Genomic DNA, 26,969 nt, shown 5'->3' on the forward strand with positions numbered 1-26,969 from the left:
TCACTTATACAAATCATTTGCATTTGAATATATGAAGTATGGTCAGTAAGTTTGTACATAATTCCAAATTTGGTGGTGCATAAGTGAAGGATTATAACTCAGAATATAATGGGACCTAGGTTAGGTGAGCCAAGGAGTGGCAGATGGAGTTTATTTTAGATACATGTGAAGTGTTTCATTTTGGCAAGACAAATCAAGGCAAGACATGTAGGGAGCGTCCTGTCGAAAGTTGCCAAGCAAGGAGAACTCCCCAGAAATTATACAATCTCTACAGTGAGGAAACAGGCTATTCGGTCCATCGAGTCCACACCGACCCTCTAAACAATATCTCACGAGACAAACCCCTACCATATCCCTCTGAGCCTGCATTTCCCATGGCTAATCCACCTACCCTACACATCCTTGGGTGATATGGGCAACTCAGCATTGCCAATCTACCCTTATCTATATATTTTAGTACTATAGGAGGAAAACGTAGCACCCAGAGGAAACACACGCTGACACGGGGAGAATGTGCAAACTCCACACAGGCAGTCATTCAAGGATGGAATTAAACCCAGAGCGCTGCGCTCTGAAGCAGCAATGCTAGTCACTGAGGTACTGTGTCACCTTGTGGTGCAGGTTCTCCGTTCCTTGAAAGTGCCGTCACAGGTAGACAGCGCAGTGAAGAAGGCATTTGATGATCTTCCCTTTTTTGTACGTGCTTTGAGCCTAAGCGTTTGCCTGCTATGTTACATCTGCACAGGACATTGGTTTGGTCACTTTTGTAATACTGCCTTTAATTCTGGTCTCCCTGCTGTCGGAAAGATGTTGTCAAACTTGAAAGGGTACATAAGAGATTTAAAAGAATGTTACAGGTGTTGGAGGGTTAGAGTTACAGGGAGAGTTTGAATAGGCTGGGGCAATTTTCAAGTCTTGAGGCTGAGGGTTGACCTTAAAGAGGTTTATAAAATCACGAGGGGCATAGATAAGTTAAACAGTCAATGTCTTTTCTCCAGGATAGGCGAGTCCAAAATTAGAAGTCAAAGGTTTAAGGCGAGAGGGGAAAGATTTAAAAAGGGACATGAGGGACAACATTTTCACACAGAGACTGCTGTGTGTATGGATTGAACAGCCAAAAGAGGTGGTGGAGGCCGGTCCAGTTACACCATTTAAAAGGCATTTGGATGGATACATGCATGGGAAGGCTTTAGAGGGAGATGGGCCAAGTGCTGGCAAAGGGGATCGAGATTAATTTAGGATATTTGGTGGGGATGGACAATCGGACTGAAGGGTCTTTTTCTGTGTTGTCCATCTCTGAAACTCTATAGCCTCTTGAGTGTATAATACAGGAACTGGAGGAGGCTATTCAGCTTCTGAATTCTGCCAGTCAGTTTGTTTGCTCAATTATTGATAGTCAACTACAAAAGTACATCATACAGATTTTGATGGTGTTTTACAGAACAGGAGAAAGGCTTTTAGTCTAGAGAAGCTGTAAGGAATATGAAGAGGCCATTCAGTCGTCAACTCCATTCCACAGGAGCAGCAGTGGAGCACAGAGCTTTTGGAGCCTATTACTCTGGAGGAGGAGGAGGACATCTATTTTCACAAACCGGGGATCAGGAGGCAGTCACTCAAGGCAGCTGCTGAAGACTGGGTCACAGGAACAGGATGCAGTCAGTCAACTACTTGAGACTGGGAAACAGGAACAGGAGGCAGTCATACAACTGCTCAAGTCTGGAGCACAAGGAAATGTTGAGGTTAGTGAGGTCCCAGGATCCTGTTACGCAGGAACAGGAGGTGGTGACTCACTCCCCACCAGTATGGTACACTGGGAGAGAAGGGGAGTTTGCTTGTTACAAACAGAAATATATGAATAAGTTGCATTAGTTGTCCATTCAATCCTGCCCCACCATTCACTGAGACCACGGCTGATCTGATTGTGATTCCCTGATTCCATTTTACGGAGAACCCCTCTCTGCAGCCTCTGCTCCATTTGTTGGTCATGTTACAGACCCAGATGCTGTAACAACAGTCACCATCACTCATCCAGAGGGATGGGTCTAACCGAATGAGTCATGATTTGAAGGGTCCAATCGCAAGAATGAAAACACAAAATAAAGTTATTGCCACATGTTTAGTTCTCTCACATTCGCAATCCAACTCACATAACCAGCCCATCCATTATACGTTCAGGATGGAGCACTGTGTAGATCAAACTAGCATACAGCTGCATGCAATCCGGTAATGTCTAGAGTGGAACTCTGTGCAGCCCACACCAATACTTGATGCATAATTCTGGGCTACGTGTCCAGCGCGGATTGCTGCCCAGACCGCACTGGTTCACTCATTCAAAGGCTGTTGCGTTGCTCGATAACACTGTGTTAGATCACTGCCAAGTGTGGGGAAACTTGCAGCCAAATGCTGGAAGTGAGACGATGTGCAGCTCCCAGCCATTTAAAGTTCCATGTCTCCACTGTGCCTTGACATGGGCTGCTGCCGATGTGAAAATCACTGCGAGCATGAGATGTAAATGGAAACAATTTAAATACCAATTATTCTGTTTCAGGCGATTATCACTCCAGGATTTAAAGATGAAATAACTGAGACAATATCCGATGAGGTTTTGTGGATGGTGCAAACAAGTAAGAGGAGGATGGTGATGTTATAATGGTTGCACTATAAGCCTTCAAATCATCAATGGGAATTGGAGGAACAAATATGCAGGGAGATGGGGGGTGGGGTGGGGGGACTTGCAGGAGTAATAGGGTTGTCATAATAGGTAATTTTAATTTTCCTAACATAGACTGGGCTCTCCAGAGGATCAAGGACTTAGAAGGGATGAAATTTATCAAGTGTGTTCAGGAACGTTTCCACAAACAGCATGTCGAGGGTCTTACTCAGGAAGGGACAAACTCGACCTATGGTTTGCAAATGGGGCAGGATAGGTGAAGGAGGTAAAGTAGAGAAGCATTTTGGGAAAAATGACTAAAGTTATATTAATTTTAAAATTGGGACATTATTGGTCGACAGATTCAAGTTCTAAATTGGGGCAAGCCGAATTTTATTCGAATTAGACAGGGACTTGCAGGTAAAAGGATCTCGGGCAAGTGGGAGGCATTTATAAGTGAGATAACCCGAGTTCAAGGTTTATATGTTGCTGTGAAGGTGTTGGCAAGTTGAGGCTGGTTGAGAGAACCCTGAATGACAAGAGATAGTGAGGCTTTGACCAGAAAAAAAGGAGGTAGCTCAGGTTCAGGCGGCTGGAATAAAGGGAATCCCTGGGCGTACACAGGGGATATATGCGTTTACTGAAGAAGGAAATCAGGAAAGCGACAAAGGGGGTATGAGATAGCCTTGGCTGAGAAGATTAAGTTGAATCCAAAGATGTTCTTTCAGTATAGTAAAAAAAACAAGTAGAGAGAGAATAGGATGCCTTAAAATCCAAAATGGGCATGCGTATGTAAAACTGCAAGAGATGGGCGAAGTCCCAATTTAACCTTTTCTTTCCATGAAGAAAGCCTTGAAGAACTGTGACATTTGGGGGGGGGGGGGCGGGGGGGGTGTGGGCGGGGGGAGGGGTTGGTTGTCATATCTTGGTACAGTCCATATCACAGTAGAATGCATAAAGTCAGATAAATCTCTTGGTTTTGACCAGATATATCCAGGAAGGAAGTGAAGAAAGTTCAGGGGCCGAATTACAGGAAGACTGGGCAGTAGAAAATGTTGTGCCCTTATTTAAGAAGGTCTGCAAAGAAAGGCCTGGGAAATATAACCTGAGAAGTTTCTGAGAGATAAGATTGCATGCATTTGGAAAACAGAGTTTGACTTGGAGCAGTCAACATAGCTTTGTGCATGACAGATCATGCCTTGCAAATTTTGTTAAAGTTTTTGGAGGAAGTGACCAAGAAGGTTGACGAGGGCAGGGGGGGTGGACATAGTCTAAAATGGATTTCAGTAAGGCCTTTGATAAGGTTCCACAAGGTAGGCTGCTCTAAAAGCTTAGATCGCATGTAATACCAGGTGAACTGGCAAATTGGCGACAATTGGCTTTATGTTAGCAAGCAAATGACAATGGTGGAGGTATGCTTGTCGGACTGGAGGCTTGCGACTAGTGGACTGCTTCAGGGGTCGGTGCTGGGACCATTCCTATTTGTTAGCTCTAACAACGATTTGGACGAGAGTACACAACACAAGGGTAGTAAGTTTGCAGATGACACTAAAATAGGAGACATCGTTTACAGTGAGGAACATTATCAGAAATTGCAGCAGTCCCTTGACCAGCTGGGAAAGTGGGCTGAGAAATAGCAAATGGATTTTAATATCGATGAGTGTGACGTCTTGCATTTTGGAAAGTCAAATTTAGGTGGGAGTTTAATGATGAATGAGAGGGCATTAAGGAGTGTAATGGGGAAAAAAAAGGACGTTGGAGATCAGGCGCACGGTTTTCTGAAATTTGAGTCAGAGATACACAGGCCAGTGAAGAAGGCTGTTGACACACTGGCCTTCATCAGGGCATTGAGTATAGTGGGTGGGACGTTATGTTGCAGTTGTACAGGATGTTGGTAAGGCTGCGGTTGGAGTATTGTGCTCAGTTTTGTTCACCTTGCTCTCGAAAGGATATTATTGAACTAGAAAGGTTGGAGAAGAAATTTACAAACATGCTTCCTGGGCTAAAGGGTCTAATTTATAGGGAGAGGTTGGATAGGTTAGAACCTATTTCTTTACAGCGTTGGAAAGGGGTGGGGGCGTCTTACAGAAGTGGAGATCTTATCAAATCATGAGAGGCGTACATAGGGGTGAATATTTCAAATTCGTTCCTAGGATTGGGGAATCGAGGACTACAGAGCATCCGATAATGTTTGGAGAGCAGACAAATAAAAAAGAACCTGAGAGTCAACGTTTTTTACACAGACTGTGGAACGCATATGGACTGATCTGCCAGTGGACGTGATTGAGGTGCACACAATAACAACATTGAAAGAGCATTTGGACCATACATTGAAAGGCAAGGATTAGAGGGATACAGAATAAGGACAGAGAAATGGGGTGAGTGTTGATGGACATTTTGGTTGGCATGGACCAGCTTCGCCGAATGGCCTGTTACCGTTCAGCATGGCTGTAAATGTGTGTGTTTTGGAGTTGAGACAGAGAGGGGGAAACTGACAAAAACAACCGTCATGGAAGGGTATGTTCACAGGTTTCAGAATGCTGAAATGAAGCCATTTCGATAGTATCATGCAACACGGGTCAGTACTAGGAGAATTATGAGTGAATGTGATATTGCTGTGAGTTCAGACGATGGCCAGTTTTGGATGAGCATTTGTTCTGCAGCTTTGTAACCCGGAGTGAGGATAGCCTCATTGGGCTGAATCTAACAAATATTAATCTGTGTTATTTTCATTGAGTGTGACAGAGGAAATGTCTGCACGAGGCTGAGCTAGTTTCCTGGTGCTACCTTATCAAATTCACTTCATTGACTATCCATCCCACTCTATGGTGTCCCTCTCATGCAATTCTAGCGTGATTCTCCCACCCATCATGGCTTGAGGTACTCATAGTCTTCCGGATGCACCTTGATGGTGCCATCTTTAAAAGGCCAATGGGCACACGGTTGAGCTTTCTCAGTTTGGAGCTGCCCTGCACAGATTAACCCGAGCATGGCAGATAAGGGTCAATCACACCACGGTTTATTGACAGGGGCACGGATGTCCTGGTTGATGGGCAAGTAGAGGAGGGGACCATTCTCTTCCCAGAGGGATCACACCACCAGACCCACTGAGCCTGGTTCTGAGCTCACTACCCACCTCAGTGCGGTCTGAAGAAATGTCCAGCAATACAGAACAATCATCAATAACCTTCCTCGCTCTGTCAGGATAAGGGTCACCATATTGTCTCTGAACCCTCTCACTCACTGTATATCTGTTATAGCACCGACCACCGAACCAGGCTCCTGCTCCACCACTCTCACTGCTGCATGCAGCACCTTTCCTCTCTCTCTCTCTCCAAGTGAACTCCAAGCTTTCAATATTTGAATCGCAAGGGCAGTGACACCTGATTCATACCTGAAACTGAGTAGGTCAATCGACAAGACACAGTGTCAGAACGAAAGAGGCAGAGGAAGAATGAACAAGTTCTCTGTAGTTCGTAGTGGTTTGGAGAGTGAATGTTTACAGAGTAGAGTAAATGAAAAGAACAGTATGCCGTCGCACATGGTTAATGCAAATAGTAAGTGGACAGTCAAACCTACCAGGGACACCAACAGTAGCCAGGATAGGATAATACAAATATTGAATGAGGCGAAGTACATATTGAATCCGCGTTGGTAATGACAACCCATCAAAATATGTAGAAATAATCCAAACATAATAGGATAAACCCCTGTTCATTGTTGGAACATTCCAGTCTATTGTTCTTAGATTCTGATCCATTGTTGGAACATTCCAGTCTAATGTTCTTAGATTTTGATCTCTCCGCCCCCTCTCTCTGCTGCTGCTGATCCCTGTTAGTGCCGTCGGTGATGCTCCCACCCATGCTATGGGATAACACATTGAACAGAGCTCATTTATCATTAGAATATGGACCTTCTCCACTGGGATAATTAGAAACCACACAGACTGACATTAATCACAGTCAGCAAACAAACAGATTCAGTTAACTAGTTCCGTACATCAGTTTACATACCACAACAAAGGGGAACATTTGCTTAGTTTGAATGGAATGGATGGGGGTTGGTGAAGGATAAATTATAAATCTTACATTTTTTAAATCTTTGTTCCCTGTATGTGGGAGTACAGCTGTAACACTGCTGGGTTGTATAGGCTTCACCGTATTTCTATAGGGTCAGGGATAAAATAACAGACCGCCTGCATAAAATGTCGTGTGGGAAAGTGTTTAGATATCTTTATGAAATGCTGCTCCTAGTTTGAAATGCCCTGCTATCGAGTCCTTTCACAATTTTGAGACAGTATTCACAGCACTGAAATTGCTGCTCAGGAACAGGGAGAAACAGGGGGCAGTCACAGAGACTGGCACACAGGAACAGGAGGCAGTAATTCAATTGCTCGAAATTGGGACAACAGGACAGGAGGGAGTCATTCAAATGTTCGACAATGGGCGAAAAGAAAAGGAGGGACTTATTCTACTACTTGAGACAGGGACACAGGGATAGGAGGCCGTCATTCACTGCTCGAGACTGGGACACAAGAACAGGAGGCAGCCATTCAACTGCTTGAGACTGGGACACAGGAAAACGAGACATTCATTCAACTGCATGAAACTGGGACACAAGAACAGGAGGCAGTCCATTCAACTATTCAAGACTGGGACACCGGGACAGGAGGGTGTCATTCAACTACTCGAGATTGGGACACAGGAACAGGAGGCAATCCCTCAACTGCTCGATATTGGGGTACAGGAAAAGGAGGCAGTCATTCAACTGCTTGAGACTGGGACACAGGGAAACGAGATAGTCATTCAACTGCTCGCGACTGAAACACCGGGACAGGAGGGAGTCATTCAACTGTTGAGACTGGGACACAGGAACAGGAGGCAGTCACTCAACTGCTCCAGACTGGGACACGGGATATCTGGGGGCAAGTGAGGCCGCAGATTTCTACTTCCCAGGTGACTCACTCCCCATCACTGTGAGACGGTGGGAGAGAAGAGGAATTGGCTCGTTATTAACAGAAATATTTGAATAAGTTGCAAGAGCGAGTCATTCAATCCTGCTCCAACATTTTCTATAACCATGGCTGATCTGATTTTGATTCCCTCATTCCATTCAGAGATTCCCCTCTCTGCAGTCGCTGCTCTATTTGTTGGTCATATTGTAGACCCATATGCTGTAAACACAGTCACCGTGACTCATCCAGAGTGGGTCACCAAAACATCTGGTCTTCCTGAATTTCCACAACAGCTTAAAACACAGCCTCCAGGAAACCATCCCCAACATTTCCACGAACGTTCCAAAACAAGAATTAAGTCAAATGTCAGTCAAATTCAAGTGATAAGTCTGGTCTTAATCAGTAACAGTGGAGGGGATTCATCATGTTACTGAGCACATGATCAGCAGAGGTTGATTAACACAGGCGATCAATGGATTGGCACAGAACAAGTTACAAAGCAGTGCCTCAAAACTGACACCCACCTTCCAACATGAAGCCCAGCGCAGGACACTGGGAAGTCAAAGAAACTCAAGCTATGATTTCAGACTATTATTTCTAGGCTTTTTAATTTTGGAAGCTGATGCTCTCGGGTAAGCAACATTCAAGGCCAGAGAAAGATATAGGTTAGTTATTCACATTAAAATTGGACAATTAAAACTGGATTTCAGGGTTTAAATACCAACAGTTTAAATACCAACAAATAGGACGGAGTTCAGAAATAGACAGTGAACAGAGACTCAGAGTCAGTATTATGGAAGAATGGTTTTGCAAGTTTCAGAATGCAGAAGTGAAGACATATCGATGGCATCTAGTAACATTGGTTGGTATTTCCGCGAATGATTAATTAATGTGATATTGGTATGAGGTCAGACAGAATAATCGATTCTCCGAGATGCACAGCACGAAACAGATCCTTCAGTTCAACTCCTCCATGCTGATGAGATATCCCAATATAAGCTTGTACCATTTGCCATCATTTGGCCCACATCAATGTACCCATCCAAATGCCTTTTAAATGTTGTAATCATAGCTGCCTCCACCACCACCTCTGACAGCTCATTCCACACATGCACCATTCTCTGTGGAAATAGTTGTTCCTTTGGTCATTTTTAAATCGTTCGCCTCTCACCTGAATTCCATGCCCTCTAGTTTTGGGGAAGATATCTTGACTATTCACCCTCAACATGCCCTTCTCGCTCCAGGAAAAAAAAAATAGCACCCCAACCTACTCACACTTTCCCTACAGCTAAAATCCTGGCAACATCCTTGTAAATATGTTCTGACTCCATTCAAGTTTCACAATATCTTTCCAGTAGGAGGGAAACGACAATTAAATCCAGTACTCCAAAAATGGCTAAAATAATGCGCTGGGCAGCAGCAACGTGATCTCCCAATTCATATAGTCAAACCACTGACCAATAAAGGCAAACATACCAAATACCGTTTTCACTATCTTATATATCTACGACTCTCCTTTCAAGGAATAATGAACCTGCATTCCAAGGTGTCTTTGCTCATCAACACCCTCCAGGACCATGCAATTAAGTGTATTCGTCCTGACTGGATTTAAATTTCCAAAATGCAGCATCTCACATTTATCTAGATTAAAAATCATCGGCCAATCCTCAGCCCATCAGCCCATCAGCCCATCTGATCAAGATCCCATTGTACTCTGAGGTAAACCTTCTTTTCTGGCCATTCCACCATCAATTTTGCTGTCATCTGCAAACGTACCAACAATCTCTGCTATGTTCACATCCAAATGATTTCTATGAATAATGAAAAGCAGTGGACCCAGCAGCGATCTTTGTAGCACACTACTGAATACAGCCCTTCTGTTCGAAAAGTAATCCACCGCCACCACCCTCTGTCTCCTACCTTGGAACTAATTCTGTATCCACATGGCTAGTTCTCCCTGCATTACATGTGAATGAACCTTGTTAACCGGTCTACCATGTGGAAAGTTGTCAACATGAAGTCCATGTCAACAATGTAACCTGTCTGCCTCAATGAATCCTCTTAGTCACTTTTTAAAAAAACTCAGTCAATTTAGTGAGACACAATTTTCCACGCCTCGAGCCATATTACCTATCCCTTATCAGTCCTTGCCTTTCAAAATACATGCAAACTTGTGCCTCAGAATCCTATCCAACAACATGCCCACGACTGACTTCAGGCTCCCCAACATTTCCTTGCCATCCTTATTAAATGTTGTGAGTAATTGAACAAAGTTAGTAAGCCTCCTATCTTCCAGCATCTGCCATGTGACAATTGAGATATAAATATCTCAGCAAGGGGCCCAGTAATCATTTCCCTAGCTTCCCACAGACTTCTCGGGTACGCCTGATCAGGTGACGTGGCTTCTTCTCCCTTTACAGGCTTTACGAACTCCAGAATCTCCTGCTCTGTGATTCAAACACTTTTCAAGATGTCATGATTTATTTCCCAAGTTTTTTAACTTGCATATCCTTCTGCACAGTCAATACTGTTGCAAAATGCTTGCTTACTATCGCCTCGATCTCTTGCTGTTCTGCACATCGGCAGCCTTGCTGAACTTTAAGTAGCCCAACACTCTCCCGAGATACTTTTTTGTTCTTCATGTTTGTGTAGAGCCCCTTTAGATTCTCCTTAACCCTATTTGTCAAAACTATCTCATCACCCCTTCATGGCCTCCGGATTTCCCTCTTAAGTTTACTCCGACTGGCTTTAGATTCTTCTGGACAACCACTTTAAATCTGGAATGTAGAGGCTGATGCCGAGGATGAAACCATTTCGGATGTTGGAAAAACCCATCCGATTCACTGATGTCCTTGAAGGAAGCAAACATCCATCCTTACCTGCTCTGGGTTACATGTGACTCCAGACTGAGAACAATGTGATTGATTCTTAACTACCCTCTCGGCAATTAGTGATTGGGGATAAATGCAGGCCCAACCAGTGGTATCCTAATCCCGTGAATGAATACAGAAAAAAACCCCTTCATTCCTGATGTCTCTACCTGACATATGCTTTCCTCTTATCCGTGACCAGACTCTCAATTTATTCAATCCTCCAGCATTCTTTACACATCTCAGCTTTACCCTTCACCTGAACAGTGACATACTGCCTCTGTGCTCTTGACATCTCATTTTTGAAGGCTTTCCTTTTCTCAAATAATCCTTTACCTGCGAATATCTGTCAAAATCCACTTTGGAAGGCCTTGACTAATATCATCAAAATTGGCCTTCCTCCGATTTAGAAAATATTAACTTTTAGATCGTAATTCCTTTTCCATTTATATTTCAAAACTAAGAGAATTCTGATTACTGTCCCAAAGGGCTTTCGCCACCGATACCTCGGTCTCCTGCCCTGCCTTATTTCCCAAGAGGATGTCACATTTAGCTCCTTCTCTGTGATGGGGAGCTTTGTACAAGACTGAGGGAAATCCATCAGTCTTGATCGAATGGTGGAGCAGGGTCGATGGACCAGATGGCTTCATTTCTGCACGTATAGTTTTGTGGCCTTGTAATATCTCGGCCCTGGGCGGTACGTTTGCTCAGTGGTTAACACTGCTGCCTCACAATAACAGGGACCTGGGTTCGATTACAGCTGGTGGTGTTGCCTGCTTGGAGTTTGCATATTATTGCCGTGTCTCCGTGGATTTCCTGTGGGTGTTCCGGTTTTCTCCCACAGCTCAAAGTTGTGCAGGTTCGGTGAATTGGCCATGCTAAGTTGCCCTTGGTGTTCAGGGATTGCAGGTTAGGTGCAATAGTCAAGGGTCAATGTACCATAGGGTAGAGAATGAGTTTGGTTTTCATACATTTTAGAGGGTCAGTATGGGCCTGTTTCCATACTTTAGGGATTCTAAGAAAATGCAGGCTGCTGCAATGTTCCGATGAAGCACAACCCAAGCTCAAGTAACGCCGCACTTTACACTTTGGTATGTTGCAGCCTGTAGTAGTTAATATTTAATTCCATAACTTCTCAGCCTGACCCCATTATGGCTGTTCTCCATTTTCATTCAGACTCCTTCCTGGCCTCCATACGACTTTGTTTTGTTTATCATGCAGTCAAGAGAGAAAATCAATTTCTAATATTTAGACATTAATTTACAAACATTTTACATCTGTGACTCTTTCACCACAATTTCAAGCCTATTTGGCTTTCGCACTGGGCCGCAAAACACTCTTTCCCACCTCTGCCAAGATACTATAAGGCTCGCTTTCCAATCCTTTACACTTCTGAAGAAGTTTTACAATGTACTTGAAACATTAACATTGTTTCTCTGTCTCTACAGATGTGGCCAGATCCACTGAGTTTCTTCAACAATGAAAAGTCACAGAACACATTTTCAATATATCAAAGATCATTGGATACAGGAAATCTGAAACAAAAACAAAAATTGTTGCAGATACTGGCAGCTTTGAAGAACAGTCACAGGCCCTGAAAATTAACTCAGCTTTCACTCCACAGATGCCGCCAGACCTGTTCAGTATTTCAAATATGTTTCTCAAAGCTGCTCACACGCTCTTTCCAACATGGAGCGCCACACATCGGGAAGTGAACAATAACGCACTAATTCATTTGTTATGAAACTACAGAAGGCTGGCATCTCTGACACTAAAGAGCTCTTAATCATGATAAGGGAGAGAAACAGAGGGAAACGCAATCACTTTAAACAGAAGCTGACATTACTGGAGGGTAAAAGATTCAGATGAAAACGTTACATGGTTTTGAGAAATGAGATAAATTGCATCATGACATCATTAAGAGACCCTAACAGGATGAAAATAGTAATATAAAAATAAGTGTTCCTACATCAGAAACCAGGGTAGGTCACTGTGTATAGGGGTGATGAGTGAATGGGTCCCGGTATGAAATGGGGACATGTAGCATAATTGCATTGCAGATATTGCAGCTCAAACTGGGCATTCATTTGATGCTGAAATCATAACAGCAGCAGCAGCAGTAGACTTATATTCAACCACAATCTGTAACATTTTCCCCAGGATAACCCTGCAATCTACCATTACCATGAGGCTGAGCTATGTTTCAGTCACGAGCGCGGGTGAACATGCCAGGGTCAGAACCATGTATAACCAAACCTGTTGACAATCCATTAAAGCTACTGCACTTACTGCTTACTTAAACAAACAGCAGAACTAACATCTGATAAAGGGGGAACAATGATCCCAAGACTGTGGCCACTTCTTTTAAAATCAACTCAGAATTGCTGCTGACCTGTCTACACTTACTCTCATCTGCTTTTTCGAAACCTTGTTCCTTTCGTTCGGCATGGTCCAAGAACTTCCTTCCTATTACCATTTTGCCTATATCATTGATGTACTTACAGTGCCTTCCCCATGCGGAATGATGTAAAATACCGGTGTAAATTATCTGCCTATTCCCTTGAGCCAATTTCCCAGTCACAGCCTCCAAACGTTCTCAATATACTTTCCTGACTTCATTTCTACCAAAGGTCACGCAGCCATCTTGAACTGTTTTTATATACACAGGAAAGTTTATGATGCTTGTTTTTATGTTTCCTGCCAATTTGCTTGCATCAAATATTTTCTTTCCTTTTCATCGCTTTCTGCATTCATACAGTCATATCACATACGAACAGACCCTTTGCTCCAACCTGCCCATGCTGACCAGGTTTTTCAATCTACAACAGTCCCATCTGATTGCATTTGGTCCACATACCTCTAAAAGTTTCCCATTCATATGTTTGTCCAAATGTTTTAGAAATGTTGGAGCTGTTCTTACTTCTATCAGTCTTCCTCTGGCAGCTCATTTCATAAACATATCACCCTCTGTGTGAAAACGTTGCCCCTTCGTCCATTTTAAATCTTCCCCATTTCACCTTAATGCTATGTCCTTTATGTGTGAAGTCTCCTATCCTATCGAAAAGACCTTGGCTATTCACCCTATTCATACCTCTCATGATTTGATAAACTTCCATAATGTCACTCCTCAACCTCCCGCACTCCATCTGCTACCACTTTCAAGAACAAGCATTTAAAGATAAGCACTGCAAATTTGAAACAATGTTCAAAATGATAGATAAACAACACTCAGCCCAAACTTCATACTGTGATTTGTTTTTCTCCATGTTACAAACACTGACTCAGCGTGGAACTCTTTCTAGTGCCAATATGAAGACAAACACCTGAATTCCTTTGTCTAAAGGGGCTGATGATCTCTACGGTGAAAACGCAGCTCTGCCCAGATATCTGTCAGAAAGGGAATTCGTATACCACACGGGCAGCCAACAGTTGCCTTTGGCACACTGTGATGAAGGCTGAGTATACTTTTTGAAAGTTGGAACAGTGTAAATTCAGTGCATAAGTGGAGAGGTGTTTCCACTAGCGGGTGAAACGTGGACAAGAGGGCGTAGCCTCAAGATTAGAGAGAGAAGATTCAGCACTGAATGGAGAAGGAACTTCTTCACCCAGAGGATTGTTAATCTTTGGAATTCTTTGCCCAGTGAAGTCGTTAACACTACTTCAGGAAACGTTTTTAAAGCTAAGATTTTCTTTAACAATAAAGGAAGGGAGGGATACAGTGAGAGAACGGTTAAGTGGATCTGAGTCCATGGAAAGATCAGCCATGAGCTTATCGAATAGTGGAGAAGGCTCGAAGGGCCGGATGGCCTACCCCTGCTCCTCGTTCTTATCTGCTGTGTATGTGTGCATGGGTCACCTCGTCAGAGATTACAGGGCAAGATTCCATGGGCTGTGGGGGGAGGTTTTGGGAGTGAAGGCAGAATGCACCAGTGTGTCCCAGAGGGAATGTTCCCTGCAGAATGTGGACAAAGGATGGAAGTGGAATATGTGTATGGTGATGGCATTTTGCTGGAGCTAGTGGAATTAAAAATATGTTTCAATGATCACTTGAAGCACCACCGTGCATAAGGCTATAAACCAAGTTCTGGAATATGGGGTGAGAGTGGATAGCTGCTTGATACTTGACATTGGTGTGATAGATCAAAAAGCCTGTTTCAGTGCTGTGAAAGTCACAGTCTCTATGAGAAACTAACTGCGCCACCCATATGAACACGGTGGCTACAAGAGCAGGTCAGAGGCTGGATTTCTACAGCGAATAACACACTTCTTTATTCCCTGAAGCCTATCTGTCAGATAACCTGCTATTAGAGTCCCCCTATGTTTAGTGACCAGCAGTCTCCATTAACAGCTATTCACTCTCTGAACCTGATTGTTCTCCGCTCCATTGTCAACTGTTCTTTTTCTTTGGGTTGTTTTCCCAAAAATCGTTTATTGCTTTAGAAGGCACAAGTAAGAAACACGATGGGATACTCCCTGCTTGCCTGGATGAGTGCAGTGTTGAGAAAGCATTGCGCAGGTGAAGCACAGCAGATAAGGCAGCATCGAAGTAGCAAGAGAAATTTCAATCATGACCTTCTTGAGGACTCCTGAGTGCAATTCCAACAATACGGCAATGCTCAACAACATCCAGAAGAGAGCAGCCGAATTGATCAGAACCACGTTACTGACACAGCATCGATAAAGATCCACTTACTTCACCTCCAAACACTCAGACAGGCCGTCAGCATTATCCACAAGATACACTGCAGAAATTCACCAAAGCTTCTTAAACAGTACATTTCAAACTCACAACCACTTGGATCTAAAAGGAAAAGTTAGCAGATAGATAGGAAAACCCTACAAATCACTTACTATTCTGACCTGGAAATATTTTGCCATTTCTCCAGTGTCACTGTGTTATAATTTTGAAATTGCATTCTTTATGTTTTGGGTTTACCAACAGTAAATGGACAGCAGTTGTTCAAGAAGGTCGCCCATCGTCACCTTGTCCAGTAAAATTAGCAATGGGCAATAAATGCTGCCCTTATCTGGAATATCCACATCCAATGCGGAATGAAATTTTCTGCTTTGGTGTTTTTAAAAGTTCTCTCTTAGTGGACTATTTCTGTTTTAATTTTAGAAATATTAAAGATGAGGATTTGCAGTTGGGAAACTGAAATGAAGCATCACATCAGAATCTGATGGAGTTGCTCTGTTTGATGTCGCCTGAATCTCATCGACCTTTGAGAATGAAAGGAGTAAACACAATTCACAGGTGAGTGAACCTATTCCTGTGGTCTGTCTGTGAGCGGCGCTTCAGCCAATCTTCTGTCTTTTCAATATGTAACTGGAGGGATACTGGAGAGAAATTGAAGTGTGTTAACAGTGGAAAGGATTCAATTAACCGTCTGCTCTGCAAATTCATCAGTGCAGCCACACTGGGAGAAAAAACGTTTCACCTGTTCAGAGTGTGGGAAAGGATTTGCTCAGTTATTTAACCTACTGTTACACCAGTGGGTTCACACTGAGGAGAGATCATTTAATTGTCCAGAGTGCGCCAAATGTTTTAAAAGTTCTCAGGAATTGATGCATCATCAATATATTCAGACTGATGAGAAACAATTCAAGTGTTTTCAAAGTGGGAGTGGGATCAGGCCAACATCTGATCTCACTTTACATCTGCAATCTCACTGGAGAGAGGCCGTTCACCTGTTGTAACTGTGGGAAAGGATACAGTCAGTCATTCAGTCTGCTGAGACAGCAGCAGAGAGATCACACAGAGGAGAGACCACTCATCTGCTGTGTGTGGGAGTAAATTAATTGATTCCAGAAACCTGCTGAAATCCAAATGTTTTCACACTGGAGAGAAGCCATTCACCTGCTCTGAATGTGGGGAAGGACCTCTCAGTAATCAAATTCACTGAGGGACCAGAGAATTCACATTGGCATTCTGAATTTGGGAAAAGATGCACTTAATTCATCTATCCTGCAGATACACCAACGGGTTCACAGTGACAAGAAACTGTTTAAATGCCAGAGTGTGGGAAGTGCTTTATAAGTTCCCAGCAACTGAAATCCCATCAATGTGTTCACACTGATGAGAAATCATTCACGTGCTCTCACTGTGGGACTGGGTTCCCACTGCACATCGGCACAACCTATCCGCTGTATCTTCCACAACAGTGACTACACTTCACAATGACTTCAGTTGCTATGAAGCACATTCACAAATCCTGAATGTATGAAAATACAGTTATAAATGCAAACCAAGCATTAGCAATGAATAAAGTATGTAAACACCTCCAGACACTTTTCAAGCCACATCAGCAGTCTACATCTCTGCTTGTTCCTCCACTCCCTGCAGCCCTACCAGCACCTCAAACACTCTCTCTTGTGTAATTCTGCAATTCGGGGCAGCACGGTGGCTCAGTGGTGAGCAATGGTGCGTCACAGCGCCAGGGACCCAGGTTCAATTCCAGCGTTGGGTGGCTGTGTGGAGCTTGCACTTTCTCGCTGTGTCTGCGTGGGTTTCCTCTGGGTACTCCGCTTTCCTCCCACAGTCCATACATGTGCAGGACAGGTGGATTGGCCATTCTAAGTTGTCCATATTGTTAGGTGCATTGTCAGAGAGAAGTTGGTCTGGGTGGGTTACTGTTTGGAGGGTCAGTGTGGACTTGTTGGGCAGAAGTACCTGTTCCCACGCTGTAGGGAGTCTAATCTAATCTCTCCCTCTGCGTTCATATTACTGTCCCTACATATATGCCGCTATCCATAAACAGCCCCAAACCCTTCAAACCTCTGAGTCTCTGTGAACTCCCAGAGCTCCAACATTCCTCCTTATCTGTGTAACCTTTTCCAGTCCTGAACATGTGAACATCCTACAATCCTCCCGATCTGCCTAATCCTCACAGGTTCATGCAACGCCCCGATCTGTGGAACCAACTCCAATGCTTGTGACTCTCCTGATCAGTTTCTACAAGACTTACTATCTACATAACATCCTCCCGTTGCTATCACCTGTCCTGTCAATGTAAGCTCCTCCAGTCTCCCCATCAATCTAATCATCTCCATAACCTTCTCCAGCTCTTACACCTCTATCTGTGTAAGCGTTACACTCCCCTACAACCATCCCTAAAGCAGAAACCTCTTCCAGTGTCTGCAATGTTCCCTATCTGTGTTTTTGTCTCCAGGCTCGATTGTTGTTCCTGTCTCTGTAAGATCTGACAGATTGTCCAGCTTATCGGTCCATTTAATTTCCAGAACTTCAGCATCCGACATCAACAAAGGTCTTCATGAACGTGCATACCTCTGTTCATTCCTCAAATCTATACAAATCTCTTAATCTCTGTAAATCGCAACATTCCATAAAATACTCCCTGTCTGCGTAAACTGCCCCAGTCCTACACTGAAAAGCCTCACTGTCCTTTTGTAGTCCCTTCAGATCACACTGTATCTTCTATTACTCCATTGCCTACTGATCATCTCTGTTATAACTCCTCTAACTCATGTGTTACTCCCCATCTCTGTGATATTCTTCAGTCACTGCAATTCTTTATCTCCAGCGTTTCAAATCCCCCTGATCGATGTAAGGCTATTGAACCTTTGCAGCATGTTTAAAACCTTTAGCTGCCTCCAACTCCTCAATGAATCCTGTCGCTGTAACCTCCTCAAATACGACAGTTCACTGTCTTTGCAATATCTTGCAGTATCTGCAACCCTGTTGATTTCTGTAACCTCCTCCAGAACAGCACTCCACATCTCTGTGTAACTGATGGGAATGCTGCAAACCTGCCTTCACTGTCCTCAGCAACTCTCTGAACTCCTGCAGCCCTACAACCCTCAGTATCTCTGGCTCCTCCAACCCTTACACTTCTCCCTGGTTGTGTGCACTGATCCAGTCCCTTCAACCCTGCCTAACTCACTCACTCCTGCAGCTCCAACTATTTTCCATGTCAGTGTAATTGCCAGCACCAACAATCTTCCCTTTCTCTATTCACTCCTGCAACTCTATTACCACCCCAATCTGTGTAGTCGCCAGTTCCTCCAAGGCTCCCTTTGTCTATAGGTTCCTGTAGCTCCAAATCCCACCCCATCTGTGTAATCTCCAGGGCCAAAACTCTCCCTTTCTCTAAAACCTTCTGTAGCTCCAACTCCCACCAATTTCTGTGTAATCTCCAGTCCCGACAAGCCTCCCCCTCTCTGTATCTCCTGGAGCGCCAACAACCACCCCTATCTGTTTAAGCTCTAGTCCCTATATTCCTCCCGATCTCTGTAACTCCTTCAGGACTGATAACCCTGTATCTCTCCTTGACATCTGTCAGTCCGAAAACCCATCTGATCTCCAACCACCAACAGTGATCTCAAACCACCCGAACTCTGTAACATCCTCCAGTCTCTACAACACAGCTTTTCTATGTTCGTCTGTCTGTTGTCTGTATTCCCCTTTATCTCCCGTTACAGATCCTTGCTCAGGGAAACAATGTCTCAGTACCGAATCTGTAAGAACACAAAATTCTTTGTTGTATCAATAAATTTGCCTCATTTTCTAAAATTTAACGACTGCAAGTTCAACCTTCTCCACCTCTTCTCATCAATATCGCTCCATTTTGAAGATCAGCCTGCTGAACTTCCTCTCTGCTGCCTCAAATGCAAGGACATTTTCCCTCCAGATAGAGCACCAAACCTGTTCTCAATATTCTGTGTGACTTTATATAGAGTCCTCTATATTTATGACAAGCCTTCCCTATTTTTATTCTGCATTCCCTTTGGAATCAATGCCAGCTTTCCATTTGCCTTCACTATGTCCTGCTAACCCTGTATTCCACTGTTCTGAGCTTTATACACAACGATTCCAACGTTACTCTGTGATGTAGCTTTCTGCAGTTGATCTGAAACCAAGAGGTGACAACAGTAATCAGGAAGGTGCTGGAATGTATGGTAAACAATATGCCAGAAATTATAACTGAACAGTTAGAGACCTATGGAAAAAGCGCAGTCCATAAGACCATCATGTACAGGAGCAGAATTAGGCCATTCGGTCCATCGGGTCTATTCCACTATTCGATTATGGCTGAATTGTTTCTAAAGCTTATTCTCTCAATTACTCCCTATAATCCTTGATCTCCTTACTTATCAAGAACCTAGCTATCTCGGAGTCTGATACACTGAGTCACTTATCACCCACAGCCCCATGAGGCAGTGAGTTCCACTGATCCATCACCCTCTGGCTGAATACATTCCTCCACTTCTCTATTCCAATGGGTGGTCCCTTCCCTCTGAAGCTGTGCCCTTGACCCTAGTCTCTCCTCTCGTGGAAACATCTTCTCCCCGTCCACTCCATCCAGACCCCTGAGTATTCTGTCAGTCTGAATGAGATACTGCGCGCGGCTCGAATCTTCATCAAGTGCAGACCCAGAGACTTCACATGCTCCTTATATGGCATGAATTTCATCCATGGGATCTTTCTTGGAAACCCATTCCTCATACCCCTTCACATCCTTTGTCCAGACTCTGAATGAATAACGTGTAGAGTGTAGTCCCAACACTGACCCCTGCGGCGCTCCCCTAATCATCAGTTCCTATCGTGAAAAAGACCACTTTGTTCACTCTCTCTGCCTTGTGGCAATCATACAAATCCTCTATCCATGCTCAGCATGTTGTTGTGACAGGGAAATTTCATTTCACACCCACTGCTGGATTTATTTTTCTGTCTGGCTGTAAACAGCAGAGTTTCCCCATTACCTTCCCATCTGTAATTCCCTGGAGTATATGGTGGGGAGCTGCCTTCCTGCGTCCCTTCACCAGCCGTTGGAACTGTTCTTATCTGTGTACACTCCAGCAAGTGCTACAGCACAATCTCACGTCTATAACTGCACACAGAAAATTCAGCTCTCCCTTTTATATCTGTCATCCTCCCCCACTTATAGTTCCTCACAATATCTTACCTCCTGCATACCCATCTGTGCTAGGGATCTCTAAAATTTCTTTATTCTTGTTTAGACTTCTGATCACCTGAAATCTCTCCCTTTAAAAATTTGTAACCCCTTCAGCTTCTGTAACTCTTCATCTAACTGCAATCAATGACAGCAGAGATTTCTTTCCTAAATCTCTATAAATGCAATGTTTGTATGTGTTAAATTGGCACTTTTCATCCTCCGTAACCATCTCAGGACGTCCAGACCCTACAATCCGACCATTTGGAATGTTCCCATTCTTTGCACCTCCTCATGTCCTGGGGTTCCCTGAACACACCAGTGCTCCAAAAGTTTACATTCCCCCCAGTTACTGCAAGTTTTCTAACTCTGTAACATCCCAGAATCCAGAACCATACAACACTTGCTGGCTATCAATTTGCATTTGTTGAAGTCTACACATCTCTGTAAGCAGCTCAGAAAAAGCCCTTTAGACTCTACAAATCTCCGTCATGAACATGCCACAATCTCTCTCTTTCCTTTGCTTTCTTCAGTGTCTGCAACTCTCACTGTATCTTCCAGTAAACGTCTTTATTTGCTGCAGGTCGTCCCAGCTCCCAAGATAAACAGTTCCATTCCATACATTTCGCTCAATCACTGTAACACCATCTGCTCTGTCTAATCCTCCTCTTTTCCACAATCTTCGAGACACAACCACGATCCTGTAAGAGAGCAGTGCGGAATGTGATGTCATAAATCTCCGCTGAGGCTTGAGGCCGACAATTACCTGGGAGTCACAAAGGGAGAGAACCTGAGAAAGAGAGGCACAGATCGGGAGAATATAAATCAGCAACGAGGACCGAGGCCAGCTGGGACTTGAAATTGGAGAAACAGTGGAGCAGGAGGCTGAAAATCAGCATGGAGGCACAGAGGGAGTGACCATTTGAGGGAGCAACTTGGAGCTGGTGTTTGAGGCTCACTCACACCGGGGAGTGACAGAGGCAGCAAAGTGAGAGGATATAAATCAGCAAAGAGGTTCAAGGCCTAGTTATACCTGGGTGTCACAGAGAGAGTGACCCTGTGAGGGAGCAGGGTGGTGTGGGAGCTGGAGGATTACATGTACCTGGGTGTCATAGAGACGGTGACCCTGTGAGGGATCAGAGAGGAGTGGGAGCTGGAGGATTACATGTACCTGCGAGTCACACAGACGGTGACCCTGTGAGGGAGCAGAGTGGAGTGGGAGCTGGAGTATTACACATACCTAGGAGTTACAGAGACAGTGACCATGTGAGGGAGCAGAGTGGAGTGGGAGCTGGAGGATTACACATACCTGGGAGTTACAGAGATGGTGACCCTGTGAGGGAGCAGAGTGGAGTGGGAGCTGGAGGATTACACATACCTAGGAGTTACAGAGACAGTGACCCTGTGAGGGAGCAGAGTGGAGTGGGAGCTGGAGGATTACATGTACCTGGGAGTTACAGAGATAACTTTCTGCTGCTGGGACCTGCCTGCACTGACTTTGAAAGAAGTGGCAGAGCCATCACAGAAAAGGCTGTAAGTTCATTGCTGATAAATACACTGTTATTAGCAACTGTCATTTAATTGTTGTAAGTCAGCAAATTTATTTTTTCAACTTCTGAAATGAGGCTTGACAACAGAAATAAGAGGGACAAGTGAAATTGTGAACCAATGAACTAAATTTCCCTCAGTAAGTCACAGTTAAAAAAGGGACTTAACCATATTGTTATTTCACGGATGTTAACTTCATTCTATAATTAATTAAGTTACTCTAAACATGTTGCATTTTAAGACATGGCAAGACATGTTTGTCAGATGGAAAATGCGGTCTGTTACATTGGGAAGTCATAGCCCCTGCTCGTGCCCTAGATGAACACGGTTTTTGGAGCTCAGACAATGACTCGAGACTCTATGGGGCATCTGTGATGCTGAGAGTTAGGGGGATAGCACACACACACAGCAGATCACCCTGCAGACATGACGGCATGGAAGAAGTAAGGGAATGGGGGATTAGGCAATCGAAGAGAAACAGTCAGGGAATACAAGAATATCCTGGTGTCTCCCTCCCAATTCAGTTTCCCAGTTTCGAAGCTGATGAAGAAGCTGTCTGCTCAGGGGAGTGCAGTCAGAGCCAAATTCGTGGCACCACATGCAGCCTGACTGTACAGGAGGGGAGGGAGAAGGAAGGAGGAGCAATATTCATAGGGGGGACAGGAAATTGAAGAAGATGTCAGCATGTCTATAATTCCAGGATAGTGGGGTTAAGAATGTCACTGTGTCTGCAGGACATTCCTCTGGGGGCCAGTGAGCAGTCAAAGGTCATGTTCATGTTGGTAGGAATGACGTGGGTAGGAAGGCTGAAGTGGTCTGGGAATCAGAATTTAGGGAGCTCGCTCGATGGTTAGCAAGCGTGACCTCAAATGTAACAATCCCTGGAATACTCCCAGTGTCGTGTCCAAGTGTGAACACAACTCGGAATTTTAGATAGATGAGAGTGTGACTGGAACGATGGTGCTGCAGGAAGGGCATCACATTCCTGGGACATCGGGACTGGTTCTGAGGAAGTCAGCAACTATACAAGCTGGATGGGCTAACAAGTGATAGAGCTGGGACTGAATTTCTTACGGGGTGTTTGGGAGGAATTGAAAATAACTTGGTGTGTGCTTAGGATCCAAAAAGGCATAGTAGAGGAGACTACTAGGATTCTCAACATCATGGGAGATACATTTGGTACTAATTTAGAACAACAAGTTTACCAGTGGAAGATGGAATAAGAAAGAAAGCCTTAATCTGAGGTACTTTGCAAGGACATAAATACTCAGAGTTTGGGGAGTTCCAGATGCAGATTGGTGTGTGGAAATCTGATGGACTGATCACCGAGAGCTGGCTCAAGGAATGGTAGGACTGGGTGTTAAATATTGCTGGGTATAAAGGATTCTGAAATAATAGAAGGGAAGGGAAAGGATGAAGGTAGAAGTATTGGTTTTGATTAGCGTTAGTTAAGGAGTCCGAGAGAAACAGGATCCGTCCAAGGACAGAATGAATTTGGCTGCAGCTACAGAACAAAAAATATGCAATTACACTGTGAGGTACAGTCTGTCAGCAAGCAACCAAAGAAATGATGGAGAATAAATATGCAGGGTCATTTCAGAACGATGACAATACTAAAGATTAGTTGTACTGAGAAACTTAATTTATCCAGATATTGACTGAGTTACTGGTGGTGCAGGGTCATGAGGGGCAAGTGTTCCTGGATTACATGGAGGAGAGCTCACTGCAGGAATATGTGTCCAGCCGAAGAGAGCATGTACTGTTCGACCTGGAACCACGGAAAGACGTGGGGAAAATCGATACAGTGCCATTAGGGGAGCGTTTTGGCGTGTAGCGATCATTTATTGTAAAGTTCAGGATGATGGTAGAGAATCATATACAAAATTGAGAGTGAGAAACATTAGTTGACTAAGACCAGGCTTCAATAGGGCAAGAATAAAGCTGGGAACCTGTCAAAAAGGCAAATGAAATGGTAGCTTTCAATAGTGTGAACCAGGTCAGATGTAGCTCTCATTATGGAGATGGGGCTGTAGTGTGACCACGACTGAGAACTGGATAAACAAAGTTTTTTTTTCTAATTTCTACAGGAAGGATAAATAGGACAACACAGTGAAGTAGCATTGTGTATAAAGGATGGGATCACTATTATTGTGATGCTAATCAATTTACACACTGCTCCTCCCTGCCCTCTTCCCTCAGCCCTGCGTATTGATCCTGTCAAACATTGGTAACCCTTGAAAACTTCAGAAAATAGCACAGTATAGAGGAGATCACACTGTCCACTGTCTGCGTTGGACAAGATGTAACATTGGACAAGATGTAACATTCTGTCTCCCCGGATAGTGTCGGCCTTCAGGTGCAGAACCCGGCAGCTTTTTAAAATGGTTTGAGAATTTCTGCCTCTAGTCCGCTTCTGTGTGTGCCTCCCAGATCCCGACTTACTCTGGGTAAAATAACAGCTTTCCTCACCACTTCTCTAATATTTCATCCAATTACATTAAATATTCACCGCTGGTAACTGAGCTCTCCAACAGGAACAAAGTGTTCTTTCCCTTTCTACCCAGGTCCCTGACAATGTGTGCACCACAATCAAATCTCCTCTCAGCATCCTCCGTTCCTATCTTTTCTCATAACTGCACTTCCACTGTCACAGGGTGAAGAATCTCCTCTGTACTCTCTCCAGTCCAAGTCCATCCTTCCATGTGATGGGGTGACCAGAACTGCACACAGTCCCCAAGCTGTGACTGAATTCATTATTTATGCAGTTCCTGCATAAGCTTCCTGCTCTGAAGACTATTTTGTCTGATAGAGGAAATAATGCCATTTGCTATATTAAGATTATTGACGTTTCCAGCTACCTTCATTTATCTGCCCACATTGACCATACTCTCATTTATTGTACATTCCTCTCTATTGTTGATGTCCCTAAATACCTTGCCTTGCACTTCTCTGGGTCGTTTGCTCTATTCACCTGGATCCGACAGTTTCTGTTTTGAAACAGTCTGCCATCGGATCTCTCGTTAAATCCAAGGAATCACATGCAGTTACAGGTCAGTGCCTGAAACCGACACAGTCAGATCAATTACACACGATCTTCCTTGAACAAATCCAGACCGACTTTCTCAGTGACCGTTTATCCACTGTCTCAGAATTCCAGCCGCGACCTATTCAGTCAGTCCCTTTCTCCACGTTAAACAAAGCTACGGTGTAAGTCGTTCTCCAGTCCTCTGGCACCATCCCGGCATCCAGTGAGGATAGGATAGTATAGGTAACAATAAGGCAGGGGATTTTCCCCAGCTCCTTTTAACAGTCTGGAACATTGTGTTGCCCGTTTTTAAGGATTTGAATCTCCTGTAAAATTCTCCGCTCGAAGTTTGTTGCTCCCAATACTTCATCTCTATTTGATTCAGACAGTAAGAAACCTAACCCATCTTATGATTTGGTCAAGTCCCATTTTAGTCGGGTTTCATGGAGGGTTAGTCTCTACAAGATGAAGTGCATTTTCTGCTGTTACCATCCCCAATCTGCCTCATTAACTACCCTCCCTGCCCACGTGGTCTTCCTCTCATCTGACACTAACCCCATGTTTTTTCCCTTTGGTCATAACAACTGCCGACTGACTGGATATCCCAGAATGCACCGGCCTCCCTGTTACTGTGGCCGTCTTTAAAAAGTCATTATACTCTTGGATTGTCAGTCCGAAAATGCCTAGACATGGCAGAGTTGGTAAAAGTGTGGCCCCACTTTGTGGACAAGCCCCTGAAATTCTGGTAGATGACATGGTGCAGGAGCGGGACATTATCTTCCTCAAAGACTGGCAGGGAAGGCCCTGGCACCAGACCCTGCCAGCTTCACCCAAGATTGACCCCTGTGTTAATGAGCTGCCAGCCTTCTGGGTGAATGCCAAGCAGTGGAGGAAGAAGGTCAGTGACCTTCTCCACACCACCAGGGTAAGTGCCATTATCTGCAATTTCTAAACGTTCCCTCACTCTCTCCCTGTTACTGCACCCACCTCATACCAAGGCTCATGTTCTCCCACCCTCACACCTGTAACTGCATGTGACTTACCCACCCTAACTAAATGCAGCACCTTCTCTCAGTCTCTCCAAACTCATCTCTTCCCCTATAGCCAACTCTGCCTGGTGTCTGTATTGCCTACTCACTCACTCAGGCCACCTCCCCACCTTTCCCTCAGCTGTCCCAGCACGAACAGCTGTAACAAACACTTCCATCTCCTTTATACCTGTTGCTAATTTTCACATCCGAGAAGGAACCATCACACAATAGGAGAGAAAGAACTAAGAGAGATAGGGGGGTCCCCAACATTCAGCTCCTCACCCCATCACAGGGGAAGGATCTTGACCCTAACTACCACGAGAGACTGACTGAGAGTGTCCAAGCTCCCGGACTGATATCTGAGAGACCCCTTGTCTATCTGTGCTGGGCACCGTGACTGACGGTGGAAAATGATATCAGGCTTCCTGGTTTTGTGGTTGTGCTAAACACCAAGACAATACAGCAGGCGGGTGAGCCTGGTAGCCCTGGCTGAGGGGAGACACTGCTGAGGGCAGTGTAAGGCAAGGTAATAATTCTGTGAGCATTGAAGTCAGTTTAAAGTTAGTGCGTACAAACACGGAGAAAGCAGCCCAGAGGGACAGCCCGTGAGCTGAGTGTGTGTCCCTGATCACAGTGTCCTTACAGCAGCATTGACTGTGTACAAACATGGAATGAGCAGCCCAATGGGACAGTCCATGAGCTGGGTGTGTGTTCCTGAGCACAGTGTCCTTGCAGTAGCATTGAGTGCGTACAAATACGGAGTGAGCAGACCAGAGGGACAGTCCATGAGCTGGGTTGGTGTCCCTGTGCACAGTTTCCTTGCAGCAGCATTGACTGTGTACAAACACGGAGTGAGAAACCCAGAGGGTTAGTCCATGAGGTAGGTGTGTGTCCTTGAGCACGGTATCCTTGCAGAAGCATTCAATGAGAGTTGTCGGTGCACCCTGAGCTGCAGCATTGAAGTACAGAAGCATAGTGTC

The sequence above is a fragment of the Chiloscyllium punctatum genome, unplaced genomic scaffold, assembly GCF_047496795.1.
Source record: "Chiloscyllium punctatum isolate Juve2018m unplaced genomic scaffold, sChiPun1.3 scaffold_82, whole genome shotgun sequence".
Classification (NCBI taxonomy): Eukaryota; Metazoa; Chordata; class Chondrichthyes; order Orectolobiformes; family Hemiscylliidae; genus Chiloscyllium; species Chiloscyllium punctatum.